At 38.0% G+C, this 16,673-nt stretch overlaps 1 pseudogene; it reads left to right on the top strand.

Moving 5' to 3' along the window:
• The first annotated feature begins 4,733 nt into the window (after positions 1-4,733).
• Positions 4,734-16,673, top strand: part of LOC113047742 (uncharacterized) — a 66,514-nt pseudogene continuing 54,574 nt past the window's right edge.

Consider the following 16,673-nt stretch of genomic DNA (forward strand, 5'->3'; position numbering starts at 1 on the left):
AGTTGTTGTTGAATAAGCTGACATTGTAGCTGTAAACTCCCTTATGTTGACAGTAAATATGACTGTGACATTTTTATAAACAGAAAAACGGCACAGAGCCACACAAAAATCTCCAGTGCTCCTATCTAAACATGCCTTTGACTGCACAAGGTACGGTACGATTGGAAGGAACGTAGTCGTCACTGGTAAAAGGAGCTGCACCTGTACCATCTTTCTGTTTTCTGCCTATTCCGAAAATAACATCCGAACATGCTCAGAACTCTTGACACACTTGGAAAATGTGAGGAGGAGAAAACAAAACAAAACACTTGATTCTTTCTTTACCAGAAAGGCCCAGGTTATCTCTCAAGCAGATGCAGGCATTATGTGCTAAATGCATGTGTCTGTTGGCTGGCACATCTTGTAAATTGTCGCTGCCAAGCATTGAGATGTGTTCTTCATGATTACAGCGCAAGTCTCCACCAATTCAATGGACTCCATATCCAGCTGTCCACATGTGAGCCAGCTGCAAACACTGAAATTGTTGTTTGTTGCATTGCTGTTTGCTGACTGGAGCGAATTGACTGTGCAGAGATGCAGAAAGAATGTCGGAAACGTCCGTGACTGTCGTCCTTGAGATGATTGAGGATAATATGTGGATATAAATCTCTTTATCGCTGCAGAGGATTCAAGGAAAAACCCCAGACGGGCATAAAGTCATTTTTTAGATTTACTTGAGCCATTGACATGACATTAAACATAAATCATAACAAGCTCCGCTAATGAGCTGAAATTTAATGTAGATCACACTCAGAGAAAACACAATATAAATGACACAGATCGACTCCTCTGCAGTTGGGCAACACATTTATTAAAATGGTACGACATTTTTAGTTTATTGCCGACGGTTGTCTTGGATTTAATGAATTACAATCTGTTACACGCTATCATGCCTGTTAGCGGGGCTTAATTCAGTTGAAAGTTCAGCAGTAGTTACAAATTGGACCTAATTGTCTGCGCTACAAACCCATGACATATTTGCATCAGATTGTCTGGGAAATTATGAGCTTTGGGAGGGGGGAGAATGATTTACAAGAAAAAAGACAAGATGTAGTTATTTTAATGAACATCTTCAAGTCTCTGAGGCACCTTGCCAAGATCTGGGACTTGAACTCATGGGAACTTAGAATTGTCAGAGCTGTAAAAAATTACTTATTTAGATTGGGGGGCTTAATTATTGGGTGGAAAATGTGTGGGAGTTTTTCCCCATTATGTTTTTGTAATGATTCCTTTAAGGCATGCTAAAGTTTGGTATGTGTGACAATGCTGTTGTGTAGTCAGAAGAGAGAAGAGTAGGGAAAACCTGTTTTCCCTCTGGCAATATTATAATACAGAATTGGCCATCATTTAATACGTTTATTTGCAGATGAATGAATGAAAGCTTGCTAAAGAAAGAATGCAATATTCTTTTTGGGCAACACTGCTAATCATGGTGCAAATGGCACAATGAAGATCTTTATCAAAAAGCTAGCTTGACAAGTTAACCACCTGTCAAAACACAGAGCCAAACAGTCAGTTTGGGTTTTTTATTTTTTTTTTTTTTTTTTGTCTCTATTCTTTACAACAGTTGTTTTCAAAAGGTCTCTCTGGGGGCTGGGGGATATTGTTTCATATGTACTAGATTTGTCAAATGAAATAAAATGACATTTTGCTGCATTTATTTTCCAGCCAAAAGTAAAAAGTCAGGTTTAACTGGTAAGCATGATGCTATTAGCAGTATCTTTCTCCCCTGACGAACATTCAAAAATGAGCTATTCATGCATGTGTATGTGTATGTATGTATGTATGTCGCAGGATACTTTAGAGCTCACCAAAAACAAAACTCTATGTGTTATCAGAGAGAGAGGTTGAGAGCTGTAGCTGAAAGAGCTCTGAAGAACACCCATATTTCTACCACCAGCAACTTCCCAAAGAAAAATGGAGCATCTCTGACTTTGTAATCAAAATCAAGTCCAATATCGACTTTACATCAGAAGCTTCCTGCACTCACAGCTTCCATTATGAACAGCCTCCTGCGCTCTACCAAAAGCGAAGGAAAAACACAAAAACCAATATCACCTATCCTCAGTTGATATGTTTGTCCTATGTCCTGTTTTGAGCGCAGATCTAATAAAATATAATGTTTTAAGCATTTACTAAATGTAAAAAAAACAAACAAAATAAATCTCTAAAACAAATTGATTCATTTTATTGATTACTTTTTGGCAGTGCAATCGTGGTGAAACACGGGGTGCCTGAGAATTTGAAGTCCTAGTCATTAGCTCTATTACCATGACCATTAAATGTAAATTTTTCCCAGGACAGTCTTAAAGCATTAATGACATTCATGAAAAATTAAACGAAAATCTGAATTGCAGCTTAGATCTCAGGGCCATGTAACTAGGCTTTGCTTTTAGGAGGGAGGGGAAATCTCTGAAATCACTCCCATCTTGTGTTATGCTAGCACACGTTAGATGTGCTCTTTATCAAGCTCATTAATCTCAGAGATGCACTTCTTTTAATAAATATAAGCTCCTGTGCTGTAATAACAACTAGAGGAAACGGGCTCAAAAGGCCTGCCTACAAAAACAGTTGTCAGCACACACCAGGATTAGATCATTATCAAAGCCGTAATGTTCCCTTTTTTCTCTCTCTCGATCTCTCTCTCTCTCTCTCTCTCTTTCTCTAACTGATAATAAATAAATAATGGGTAAAGTCCAAAAAAAAAAAAAAAGGAATACATTTAGCAGCTTGCATCCCGTGTGCGATGATTTTCTGGGTTGACAACTGCTACAAATCCTATAAAGTAATACAGCGATGCAGCTCATCGGTTCAGCTGCAGTTCACCGCAGTGATCCCGGCCTCAATCCAGACATCTCATGAGATACATTTGGCCATATTTTAACGGAGTGGCCTCTCCTCAGTCATTGCTACAGTTGCCATGGCGATAGGGTGACTGTGGATTCCACAAGCAATACATTTGTGTCACACTAGTGGAACCGACAATTAATAAGTGAGGGGAAATGTATTGATGCATTCTCAAGCCCATGTCTGTAGACATGCTGAAAATGTATTTATCTGCTTATGTAAAATTGCTAATGCCAAGATATTCATATAATGTTATTTATAGCTGATAAATACAAGCTACAGAGCTGGTCTTGTAGAGCCAGACCTGCTCATTGCAGCCTTTTCTGGTCATGAACAGCCCACTTTGACAGGAAGAGAGCACCGGACTAACGTGTAAAGCTACTAATTACAGCACAACAATATGGTGTAGAAAATACTTTCAAAGACAACCAAGAAAAGAAAAAAATTGAAAAAAAAACAAATTGCATAGATATTGAGGTTCGTCTATCCAAAAGTAAAAGTATTAGGATTATTAAACAAACTTAACTGGTTGTTTCTTCAAATTCGGCCAGTTTTATGCCTAGCATTTGATTTTCATCAACATCAAAGGATATCAACTTCTTGTTTTTGTTATATAATGGTCAAATTTATACTACTTATTTAGTTGGTTAATCTTTATTTAGCATGATAATTTTATTAATTTATTAATATTAAAAGTCTTATTTTATTATTAGATTTTAAATAATGCATAAAAAAAATATATTGCATAAAATACTGGCTACAATTTAGCCTTACCAAGACAACAGACAATGTCATTTAATAAAAAAAAAAATTAAGTTTAATTTCCACTGTCATCCATACCACAAAATGCATAATACACACTATAAATAATTTGCGACATGCTAGAAATAACACTGTGGTGGGATTTTTCATTACTTTCAAAATTAATTACAGAATTATCTTGTGACGCATGTACATACACTGATAAACTAACGGACTGATTGAATGTTAGTGGAAAATTAAAGTAGTGAGAATTTAAAGTAGGAGAGTTTACTTTCTAGAAGCCCCATAGTTCAAGAAAAGAAAGAAAAAAGCACACAATATAAAAAGTTCTCCTAGTGGATTATATACTGACGAAATGATTAAATACATTAATTTGTAAAGTTAATTAGTTAACTTTCTACTCTAACGAAACTTTTTCAAAGATTTAACACGAACCTGGCATACGGGTGGACGAACACAAAACCCTTTGTAAACCGAGCCAGTAAGATTAGAGCTTGCCAGATCAGCACAAAGCTTTCCAGTTCTGCTTGCATCATGCACCAGGACAGACTGTGGGTGGTTCACGGGTGTGATGTCTGAGACTACTGCAAATCAAAAACGAGAGTAACAGAGGGAAAAAACTAGTATCAAAAAAGTGACAAAAAGAAATAAAACCGACCGAACTATTCTTCTTGAGCACCTGTTACTCAAACACATTTCCTCATTTGTTGAACAGGGGAAGTCAATAGACACTCAGCCAACCAAACAAAACCTATCACTGCCTGACTCACGCAATTACATGCAAGACTTCCTTCATTCTCCATGTCAGTCAGCAGATAACAAGTTTTATCTCCAATGCTGGCACAAGTTTTTACCCATCTAGAATGTGACATCTGTACTGACACAATTAGTCTGAGATCGCGACAAATCGCACATCGGCTTGATTAAATCTGGCTGGCTGAAACAGGGTCTGGCAGAGTACATCGTACATTCGAAACGCACCCGCCATCCTTTATAAATCAGATTGAGACCTCTTTAACCCGTCGAGAGATGCCCGCGTGACCCCAACAGATGCCTATTGGTTCAGTTGGCGAGAGCTAACGAGCATGTGGGCGCAAGTCGATGAAGATGATGATGGCGCGGAATTGACGCCAAGCCCGTTGGGCACCCCCACAGCTGTGCGGCACCCAGGACAGGTGCCCGGACCGTTACTGGTGAATCTACTCTGCAAGCAGCAAAGTGATATTGATTGAGCTTCACACTGCCATTTAGTGGTTCATTGAACAAGTATGAAAATAAATATGCCATTTTGTCTATACAAGCCGTTCATTAATATTCCGCGAGGGAGAAGGGTAAATGGGTTTACCCAGGGTGGCGGCGGGCAGACACCTGCCGTCTGTCTGTGTTAGAGTTTATTTCACTCCAGAGAGTGAGAAGAAAACACAATGACAGCCGTAGGCATCTGCCCGATAACAGAAAAAGTCAATTTTTGTTTGGAAGGAGGGTTTGCCAAGCTCTGTAACATGATCTCCTACACAAATTAATCCGCCGTGGTTTCATGATGGCTCTGGCAAGGCAGGGATATTGAGCTGTGCTGTAAAAAAGTATCTCTTTGAACCCACACGCAGTATTAAACTGAGTTGATTGAGTCGGTCAGAGCCCAGATAGTCAAAAATACAAATCAGCAAGGAATTGATTTGAATTCTGTTCTGGTCTGCTCTCTGTGGTAAGATGGAGAAAAGAAAAATGCTTCCATTTTCCACCATGTAAACCATTTCAGACCTCTCCAAATTATTCTAGTGACTTGCTACATCTAGCAAGTCTTTCAGCTGGGCTAACTGCATTTCTGTGAGTTGAATTTTAGACATTATGGCAACAGTCCGTTAACATTAGCTCAATCTTACCCCCATATTGTTCCAAACCTGTAAAAGATTTGTTCGTCTTCAGGACACAATTTAAGATATTTTGGATGAAAACAAGGAGGTCCAAAAAAGTATGAAAGACGTCATCAGAGTAGTCCATCTGCCATCAGTGGTTTAACAATAACGTTATGAAGTGACGAGAATACTTTTTGTAAGCGAAGAAAACAAAAATAATGACTTTATTCAACAATTCAGTTGTCAACAGTCTCCTCTGTATCTCTCCACAGCACTCAAACTGCCTATATTAGGGGTGTAACGATACGCGTATTCGTATTGAACCGTTCGGTACGAGGCTTTCGGTTCAGTACGCGCTACGCATTATGTGTACCAAACGGTTCGTTGGACTAATTTATTATATTTGAAAAAAAAAGAGAAATATAATGATATGCGTTCAACAAGGTAGCCCAATAACCCAAACAACGTAACAGGCAATGCCCCTGACACTCCCGAAGAAGAAAAAAACACCAACTTATAGTTATATGTTTATGTTAGGCTACTCAGTCAGGCGCTCACTCACTCAGCACGCGCTGAAGGCTCGTTGCAAAATGGCTAATGCATTTAGCAGACCAGAAATAAAAGATCCTCCAATAACCAACAGGTCTGGTGTTTGGGTGCACTTTGGATTCCCTTTAAGCTATAAGAGAGTGGTGGATAAAAAAAACAACGGTATGTCGCATGTGCTACATGACAATAGGGTACACCAGCGGGAATACAAAAAAAAAAAAAAACACCAGCGGGAATACTTGAAACATGTCAACTCATTTACACCGACATCACCTTAGTGTGTCAGTATCTGGGAAAAGACGGAAAAAAGGAGAAACATACACGCAGCAAACTATCCCTGCAGCGACATTTCCAACTGATTCAAACAGGGCAAAAGACATCACCGCAGCGATCAGTAGGCTTCATTTACGTTATAGCCGAGGATATGAGACCTTACTATTTACCATTCATTCTGTCATCACCATTATAGCTTACAGGGAATCCAAAGTGCACCCAAACACCAGACCTGTTGGTTATTGGAGGATCTTCTATTTCTGGTCTGTTAAATGCATTAGACATTTTGCAACAAGCCTTCATCGCGTGCTGAGTGAGCGAGTGCCTTAGGGGCCGTTCACATATCGTGGCTAAAAACGCGTGGAAAATGCTAGTCGCACCGCTTTCTCCTCCTTTCCAAAGTGCTCGGGCAGAAGCGCTCATGAGGCGTCTGTCTTTGCTAAGCAACAATGACGTGCTCTCTCCATGAGACGCGGAAATTTCAGCAAAGGATAAATGGATTTGCAGCTCTAAAAATCGCTTGCAGTAGCTCTGCTACTAAATTTATTTCAAAATTGCAATCCATATACAACTATGATCAGCTGTTCCTTCATCTTGGCTGAGCTTTCAACGTTGTTACTGGAAAGGATGAAGCTGATTGGTTAGTTTTTGTCACATGACCCGTGGTGCGCTTGCGGCATTCTGAAAAGTTGAGATGTTTTTACATTTTGCTGTATCTAAAACGTACCGAACCGTGACATCAGTGTATCGTATCGAACCGAACCTTGAATTTTGTGAACCGTTACATCTCTAATATATTATAAATTTATGCACAATCAGCTTTTAACACTCCAAAGTGAAAGGAAAACGCATCATACGACTTTAAGTGCATGTGTGTCAGAAATCTAAATAAAGGCTGCTCAGAGCCGTAGATGAGTGACATTGAATTTCTCACATACATCAGCTCTGAATCCCACACAATGTCTGAACATACCGAAGCTCCATCTGACAGACCGACTGTGCTAAAATTGAATCTTTAATAATCTTTATGTAATTTGATATTTTCACAATCATTAAAATCCAGCAGACCAGGATGCAGAACACAACATATGCTGGTGACCAGACTTCTATGGTCAGTCTTTCAGGCCAGAAATGGAGCTGTGATGTAACATGCATATTCATTAAAAAAATATATATATATCAAAACATATTTTATCTTTCACAGATAAAACATGTGAGATAAATAAAACAACAGCTTTTTGGCATTGCGATATGAATATTTATTTAAGTTCCTTTCAAGGGTTGCCAGCATTTGGACCATTTTACACAAGTTCATTATCTGTTTAGAATAATGCATCACAGGCCATGAAAGTCCATTTTAGAATAAACTCAATGAACTTGCAAAACAGCAATATGCATGACTATGGCTCCATAAAAGGCTCAGAGATTGCAAATATTCTGAAGTATAGTCGCTTGCTAAGTATGCTAAGCTACAACCGGAGAATATACCCCAGTAGTCCAATTCAGCTGTATTTATTGCTATTGCGCTCTTAACTGCTGTTCGCGGATGTTTATTATTGCAGTACCACTAATGGCCATAATACCACTTGATGGTTTAGATTTTTCTCCAACATCCTCGTACGTACAACCCACAGCATGAGCTCTGTAGAGTTAATCCTGCTCCAATCCGGTCTGCAGACTTGGCCTGGAGTCCATCAGTCGGCCCAAGGCTAAGCAGAGCTCGGGCATCACCATAGCACGGCAGCCCGCCAATGGCAACCAGTCTCTGGCTGGATTCCGGGGAAACGTTCCCCCTCTGCTTGGCTGGATTTAAAGGTTATCTCATCTGATCATTCTCACTCTGTCTCCCCAGAGAGTGGCAGCCAGACCCTCCACAGGTGTGTGAATGAAAACGATAAGAGGAGAAGAGAACACCGTGAAAACACTTGAGGGCCAGAGAGCTTCAGGTTCAACTTTGATATGGAAATAATTAACTGGCCTTTTCCACCTCCATCAAAACTGATGTTCACTCATGCTTTTATGCATCAGTGAGAGACAGTTATATTTCAAGACAACACTGAAGGCCATCATAGGAACATGTAAACAGAATCCACAGGTTTTTAAGCACTCTTCACAGCCTTAAGTGTCTCTCCTCTTATTAATTACTCACACAGGGCTTGATCTTCACATCGAGGAGTTGTTTTACTCTTAAGGCCTTTAGTGGCATCGATTAGATGCTTCTGGGATGTGCACGCCACTAGTCTACAATTTGGGGTCCATTCCTCACCCCCAGCTCATTAACACTTAATTAACTGACGTACTATAAATACACATTACATACATGTATGATTGTAATCAGACTTTGCGCATAATGCCAAACCTAGTCTCTCAATTTTTGAGGAACAAGAAGATTATATTATTATTATAAAATATCCATTATCCTGGCAAATACAGGAGAAAAAAACCCATTCACTTCAATCATAACTATTGTATGATAGTTTAGCTAAAGGTTGATTAAAAAGCTACAGACCTTTCATATCTCAAGTTAATATTTGAAAACCGAAGAGTGTGTAATCCTTGGCATAATAGCAAAAATCCACAATTTTTTTAAGAATTACATTTGAAAGACCTTTGTCCACAATAATTAAAATGATTGTCTGTGATGCATGCTATATGAGAAGATCCCGGTCAGAGGGGAATGATGACTGTGTCGTCTCATTAGTGGCAGTGGCCCATGGCAAATGAACTCATTACAATTTACTCCCTTAATAGGGCACAGTACAACTTAATCAAATGCTGCAAATCCAATAGACCAATTAAGTACAAAATGAAGCAACTGATTTATAAATTTCCTGCTGAAATCAATACTTCAGCTCTAAATGTGAATATTTGGTGTTTGACAAAAACGCACAAACCGCTGACTTTATTTACCGACGGCGGGCACAATTATTTGTTGTCTCAAGGCTATGGCACTGACATTATAAGCAGCAAACAAAAGAGACCTAATGCAATTGGGCTGAAATGAGCATTTCTGTGCCAACGCAGGCATTTAATTGTCCCCTAAACGTTCTTAGAACCAGCCACCGCGCAACATAATGCTGTTTTGAGATTATTTGTGTACTTGGTGTACGGAGTCACGGTATGGAAGTTTATTGCATTGTAAAGCATTTTACTACCTGTTTGAGGAAACTCTACGAGCTAAATAAATTGAAAAAAAGGAGTGCTTTTACATCATAATATCAAAAGCTGCACACGTATTTTTAAATAATGGATTCTGCTCCGCACTAACAAAGGCACATGCAAATGTCCCCACATTCATCTACACAAAAATAACGCTCCTCGATATCTGCCAAACACATTCACTCATTGATGATACACTAATTTACACACAAATAATGGCCTACTGTTGTATCTACGCTGCAATGAGGCACATGCAGGGCTCACACACTCAGGAGGGTTTAATTATTACTCAGTGTAATGATGATGCATGCCATGTTTCGGGATACAGCACAGCACACACACACATTGCTGAAGGATGGAGAAGTCCCTCTCCAAATACTATACAAAGAGTGATTACACGCACAAACACACACACTTTCTAGCTAATTTCTGCCTGGTGTACAATAACACCATTCATCAACCTGACTAAGATTAGTTACTTCTCACCCCAGTCCCTGTTTATGATAATTAAATCAATGTACGTGCAACTAAAGCTTCTACGAATCTCATACAGGTGTTAAATGAAGACTTGGGTCGTGCATTAGCAACCAAATCTGATTCTCTAAAATGACAAAAGAATATTTTCAAAATCTATTCAGAAGCCTAATAAAATGTTGACAATTAAAAAAATTTGAGTGATTTTTAGTTTTGAAATTGTACAAAAATAAGTCTTTTGACATGTAATAACTGTCTATAACCTGTGATTGCTCATGTGAAAGGTTTAAGACCAAGATAAAGCCAGATCTATCTAAACAAAAAAGGTTTTCCTATCAGCAAGATAGCAGTTTTCAGTACTACATTCTGAATTCGCCTCAGGTTCTCTGTGAAGACAGTCACATTAGCAAAACTTAGGAGAAGTTTTGTGGAAAAAGTAGGTCTATTGTTCATTGTCAATAGTGTAATGATGCATGAAGCACCGCTTAGGTCACTTCCAAACCAAGCAGCTTGATATTGCTAAACGCAGTGAATTTAGGTGTTAAAAGTTGAATCATGCATGTGGATTTTTTCACCGCACATATACTAATTGCATGAATTCCTACTAAGAGCACAGCAATTTGCCCCTGCAAAATTACTCTCATACACAGGTAAATGGAGCTGCGTCTTAGAGTAGCTATAGGATGTACAGTACTAGTTACTATAAAAATAGGAATAATCTAACCAAATAGTTGAAAGTAGCAAATATGAAAAGGCATTCTCAACCCATTTCACCTAAACACTATGTTTGCTATTATTGAGAGTCAGGGGTATGCAAATGTCATTATATGATATCTTTGCCATAACTTGTAATACATTAATGTTAGCATAACATAACTATGCAAGCTATTGGCAAGACCTTAGAAAGAAATCTACAAGAGTAGCCTAAGTATAACCCTTAAACATGATTACCCCCTTCCAGATAAACCCTTCCCAATCACATAAAAACAGTTAAACCTCTGTTCAAAAGTTTGGGACTGGTAATTGTTTTTAAAAGAAGTCTCTTATTCTTATCAGTGATGAGTCATACGTGGAGACCAGGAAGATTCGATCTTGTGTTCAGCTACAGAAGCCATCAACAACATGACATCCTGAGAAGCATTTGCCATTCTGGATTCAAGTAAAAGTGATGGTAACTGAAAATGGACACAAGATAGAAAGACATACACGACAGCAGGAGCAGGAAACAACGGGTCAACATCAAAAAAACATGACCTCTCCTCACCTCCATCCATCAGTCAACTCGCATGCATAGCACGCTGTTCTCTCTCTATTTCCCTCCTGTCTTCTCTTTTGTACTCTTGCACACGCCAGTCAAAATGACTGACACAAACCATATATATCTCATTACCCGATCTGCACTGTACTGTTCTGCTGTGCTCTCTCAATCATCTAGATTCGGCTAGGTTATACCTCCTATCACTGCTCGGAGAAAGACACATGGACACAAACACCGAAGAATTTACAGCATTGGGCCAGAAAGTCAGGCAAATAAAGTAACCATAATGGAGAAAAGGGAGATGAGAGGAGGCCCGGGAACATACACTCTCCACTTACAACCTCAACACAGCCAAAAACAGCAAAAAAGAGAATAGAGCAGAAGCAACTGGATCTGTTTTCCAATTCGATCGATTTCCTCTTAATTCTGCCATGTCAGGATGGAAATTATGTGTCTAACATATTCCATCTGTCTGTCTGTCTGTCAATCTTTCAGCCTTGTCAAATAACGGTGGACAAACACTGCATCTATTGAGATAATTAGATGCATGTTACAGTGATTTTACCATATTTTTACACATTTGATTAAAGAGGATTTAGGTTAACTTTTTTGTGGACCTAATATATATGATAAAGTAGTGGTAGATTAATAAGTAATTAGGTAAGTAGATTAATTTACCATATTAATCAGTGCTGTCTCTGTGTTGTGATGTGCTCCATAAACAGATTGGAAGTAGTCCAAATGATCACAGAAGATTAAGAATTTGCTCAACTTATTGAAAACAGCCTTCTCTATTATCTTTCCAATGAAGGGGAAATTTGCGAGAGGTCTATATTTTTTATTTTTATTTTTTTATTGTTTTAATTGGCTATCAAAGTTGTTCTTTTTAAGGTGAAACCCAACAAATAGTTTTTAAAGACCTTGCAAAGTGGCAGAAAGAAGACATTAACTATCTCTAATAGATTCAGGAAAACAAAACATTTTAAAGAAGGATGTGGATAGAGTGTCAAGATAGCAGGTGGATGTTTTAAGGTTTCTTGCAAAAAAAAAAGAAAGTTTCGCCAACAATTGAGTCAAAGTTAGCCATAGTGACTCTCTTAAGCTGCTATATTGGCACCCTTATCAATGATAAATCATGAAAACTTATTGCATTTTTTGTTAGAAAGCAACCCACTGAGTAGCTGATTTGGGGAGTTTCAGAGATAGGAAAGATTGACATTTCAATGAAAATACAGAAGTGGTAAAACAGAACTACGTCCTTTGTAACAGTGTAACAAAGTCATGATGAAACAGAAGTCTCCTTATTTGTATTCTAATGTACATCAGAGTATAACAGATTATCATAAAAGCAAAAAAATAATAATAAATAAATTGGACAGGGATCTCTCCATCAGTTGTTTTATTGGATTTGGATATGAGAGTGGTAACCTTAATATTCATAGGTGAACGGATGTTTAAAATGGGCAACTGTACAGTATTTGTTTTCCGGCTCCACAGCAGTTCAGATGCATTTGTCCTCAGGTTTGCACACACTTTAATCCATCACTTTCTTATTAACACGGAAATAGCATTGGATTCCCGCTTGCTTTGGGAACTTTTCTTAATGTTGCTGCTATTGTAGTGGGGACCCGACACATTTCACCATGAGTTGTTATCTCTACGACCCACAGGAATTGTTGTTTTTACCTCATCTGGAATAGATTTGTTGCTTAAAGCGAAATTGTATAAAATTTAAAATAAGTATTATATTAAGTTTATTTTTCTTACCCCTGGCAATAGTTTTTTCTTCTTGTTTTAAGCATAAATCCAACAGTAATACACTAACGGCTGTTTAGTAAGCCGGCACATTAATATAGAATTCAGCTGTTGTGACAGGTGTGCAGATCAGCTGTTTACTGCAGCTTTGAATGAGTCTTTGCAATAGATTTTAGGACTGGAACTATCCGTTCTATAATATTTATTTGGCAACATATCCTGGATGTCTTTTATCATGGTTTATGCAATATCATTCCAATACAGGAAGGTTCTGACGTTTCAGAACATGGGGAAAACAGCACACAATGAGTTTATAAGTGTGTCTTGCTGCCCATGGACACAAGGTGTTCTCTCTCTCTCTAATTGAAAAAGAAAATACAAATAAAATCAAGGACTTCTAGAGTTCTTTTTCACTCCCTGGAATGTTCTGTACAATCAGTCCGCACACTGAAAGCACCATGGCAACAAGAGGACTGTAATACAGAAGTTCAAGGACTCCTTGTTCCTATAACATTTTAATTACGTCGCTGATGCTTGCTGTGGGGATGTTTGTGGGCTGCACTGACTTAAACATGTATGAGTTTTACCCTCCAACCATTCCGATCTCCCTCTCAGTTCCAGCTAGACTAGGATAAATTAATCTAAACTCCCTCCTGAAAGACACTAAGATGAAAAAAAGAATCTGTTTTAGATAGAAATAGAGAGGCATTTGGGCAGCAAAAAGGAGAAATGTGCATGGGGACAATCCAAAGCTTATCCAATGATAATTGCATCACTCACTCACCCTCACATTGTTACAAACTTGTATTTATATTTTAGATTATATAGTATATTATAGCAAAGGATATTTACTGTTTGATTTATTATTTTTACATTTAATATATATATATATATATATATATATATATATATATATATATATATATATATATATATATATATATATATATATATATATATATATATATATATAGACTTTGTAATACCACTCGAAACAGGAGAAAATACCACCACTATAACACAAACTAACAGAATCAATTAAATTCAAATCGAGCTTACATACTTATCAGACCAATGGAAGAAACAGACTAGACACACTTGAACTGAGGACTTAAATTAATCAGCAACCATAGAAACAAACAGAGAGCGAACCAATGAGAGCAGAACTAAACTAAATAATTAGAAACTCTAAAATCGCAACAGTCCATATGTTATAAAGTGCAACAGTCGGGTTCTAGAAATAAAACCTTTTCATTTTCTCAATAGAAAAACAGACTTTTTACAATAATTTATAAACCTTTAAAGAAAGACCTCTTCTGAGGTTGTTAATGGATGGTATGTGCTTATTTTCATTTTATTGTCATTCGCAATACTTCACAGAATTGTACTTCTTTTCAACACTAAAACTATTAAGTACAGTTGTGTCAGATTATATTTTTGAAAAAAATAAAAAAGAATAGAAATAAAAATACTCCCAGAACCAACACAACTGAAAAAGAGAGCAGGCACATATGCACTCTATTGGGAAGTCTAGTCACCCTATATGAATGTCCAGTTGCATCTTTTTTTTAACCTATAGGTGTTTAAAGAACTTTACAATGACACAATGCACTTGACAAAGTATGGGGTCCGTTGTTACAGCAGAATCAGCTCTCGCAGCCTTTGTAAAAGTCCTAGCCCATGCAAAATCCCCACTGCATTAAAACCTCCAAACATTAGACCCCAGGCGCAACAATAGAGCAGGCGCCTCTGCACATCTCCCTGTGAGAACTGTTTTATCCATTTCTCTGGCAGATTACCTAGGGATTAATCTCCCATTCCAGACACACAGTGGGAATGCTAATGTCAGTCTAAGATGGAATACATTTGTGTCCGTAATGCTGACGGTGCGCCACTTACAGAAGCCAGTGTCACAGGTTCTGGTGTTAGTTCTGGCCTTTGTGTAATCTGCCCGGGCCTGCTGGGTTTGAACACAATAGAAAGAGAGAGAGAGAGAGAGCAAGAGAGATGTTGGAGTCTATCCTGGGACTGTCTATGATTCCAGTGATTTTCTCTGTCTTGAAATGAAGAGAATTAATGAGGGGTGAACACACACACATGCATACCAGAAAACTTCTGAATTAGTGGATGGGATGTCATGCGGAAAAAAAGCAATCAAATCAGCGTCTGTCATCTTGTTTTGCTGCTGACAAAACATAATAAATGGTTTTGATTGTGGTTTATAACCCATCCAAAACCACACGCTACTCTACGAACCACTGACACAACCATATATTAATATTCATCATTTAGTTAATTACGGACGGACACTGTCTCAGAACCTCCACAACTCTCTTTGCCTCACCTGCCAAAAAAAAAAAAAAACACTTGCCTATTCTGACCTTCAGCATTCCTGCCAGGTGCTGAGACAACATTTTCCCTCCATCCGAGATGCAAACGAGAAGCTCATTATCAGTGGGCCGGAGTAATTAAAGGCCTGATAAGTGACTGGACGGTTCAAACATCAACACTTGCAAATCTGTAGCTGAAGCCCAGATGAGAGATCTGATTGGATATATCAGTTATCAGCAGTGGGTTTGATCCCTGCCCAAGCTTCGGAGAAGCCTGAAAACCTGTGTCCATGTTAATCACTCCCCCCAGCAGCTGAAATCATGATTAGGTGCTTTTAGGGGAGATACTGTTAATCACTAACAATCAACACATCAAATGTGTTTTAAGCCTTCCTGTAGCTAATGAATCACCACTTTAAAGTCAAGCAAAAAAAAATCATTTATTTGCTAAATTAAATGGTGCAGGGAAATTTAAAGCACTTTTCCAATGGTATTCGTTTTCCACATGCGGTTTCATGTGATTCGGATGGGATTAGGATTTAGGATTATGTTAGACAGCTGAAATCAATCTAATCATGAAATTATCATTAGTTTTTTTCTATATGATTTTATATATAGAAACTGCATTCAGCCATGCTTGTTATCATACTTGGAGTTGTGTTGAACAAGTGACCGACTAAACGATTTCCATTTGAAAATAAGGTACTGAATAGAAATACACATTTACCATATCTCCTCTGGGAAAATAAGAATATTAAATTTAACCATTAACAAAAATCTAGAGAGAAAAAAAAAGAAGCTAACTACTTTCTTCTTAATAACTTTAATAGCTGAAAGTCACGAAGTTCTTATCCAGAGAAAACTAATGGGATGAAGTGCATGGTCGCACAGCACACTGATAACAGCACAGGCCTAGAGCTAGTTTATCAGTTCACCGATACACGCACAATAATGAAAGAAATTATAATTTGAATCATCACAACACTACTCCTTAACCTAACAATCACACAAAACATTGTTAATAGGTGAACTACTTTCAGTTCACAATCCTCCAGGTCTTTAATAGTAACAAGCAACTATCTGCCTATAGTGCTTACTAGACCAGCTGTTTAAATAATAAGCCATTCAGAAGGACTGCTTATGATCCATACTGACATATAGTGTTATTGTTGCAAAATGGCTCTGACTGCCTCAAGCAAGCAAACAATTAACCTCATGCACCCAGAGCAGGGATCCAATGGGATCACACAGAGAGTCAAATCTTTCCCAGCATTTATTAAATTTTTGTATTAAATCAAAGAATTAGAAAAGACGACATCTCTTCAACCATGGGAAGGTGATTAGATTTCGAATATTGCTTTTGCTTCTTTA

The sequence above is a fragment of the Carassius auratus genome, chromosome 29 (assembly GCF_003368295.1).
Source record: "Carassius auratus strain Wakin chromosome 29, ASM336829v1, whole genome shotgun sequence".
NCBI classification, from domain to species: domain Eukaryota; kingdom Metazoa; phylum Chordata; class Actinopteri; order Cypriniformes; family Cyprinidae; genus Carassius; species Carassius auratus.